The following is a 717-nucleotide window of genomic DNA, read 5'->3' on the forward strand; positions in this document are numbered from 1 at the left end:
ATTAAAGAGTTGGTCCCCATCTAGGGGTGTGACTGAAAGTGCATGGATCATGAGGGCACTAACTTCATCAATGGACTCATTGATGAGTTCATAGTTGGATGGGTTATTAGAGGCTGGGTCCTTGTATGATTAAAAAAAAAATGACTTGGGATATATATGATTTTGAAGTGGAGCAAAGATCTCAGTGGCCCTGTCTGAGAGGCAGCCAAGATCAAGGGATGAAAACCCACGGGCCATTTTAACCTGACAGCAGTCTGTCCTCAGTTAACCCATCAGTGAATTTTATCGGGTGCCTACAATGCTGCAGGCACCACGCCATCTCTCCTGCTTGGAAGAATGTAGAATTCTAGCTGGGGCCAGTGCTGGAAGAACTATTCAATGAGGCTGGGATAGGATTTACTCATAAAGCGTTTTGATTCTTTAAACACAGACAGGGAATGTACAGATGGAGCCCTGGATGTGTGACACAGGTGGGCTTGAGACTCATTTGTCTCTAGTGACCAGTCACAGAAAAACTTCAGTCTTGTCTGCCAAAAAAGGGCAGATTGGAAAACTGCCCGATTTTCTGAAGATTTAAGGACACGTCAATGACCCACTAACAGGATTTATTGCTCTCTTAGGGTACTGGCTAGTTTTGTGTCAACTTGACACAGCTGGAGTTATCACAGAGAAAGGAGCTTTAGTTGGGGAAATGCCCCCATGAGATCCAGCTGTGGG

Source organism: Mus pahari, chromosome 14 (assembly GCF_900095145.1).
Source record: "Mus pahari chromosome 14, PAHARI_EIJ_v1.1, whole genome shotgun sequence".
In the NCBI taxonomy this organism is placed as follows: domain Eukaryota; kingdom Metazoa; phylum Chordata; class Mammalia; order Rodentia; family Muridae; genus Mus; species Mus pahari.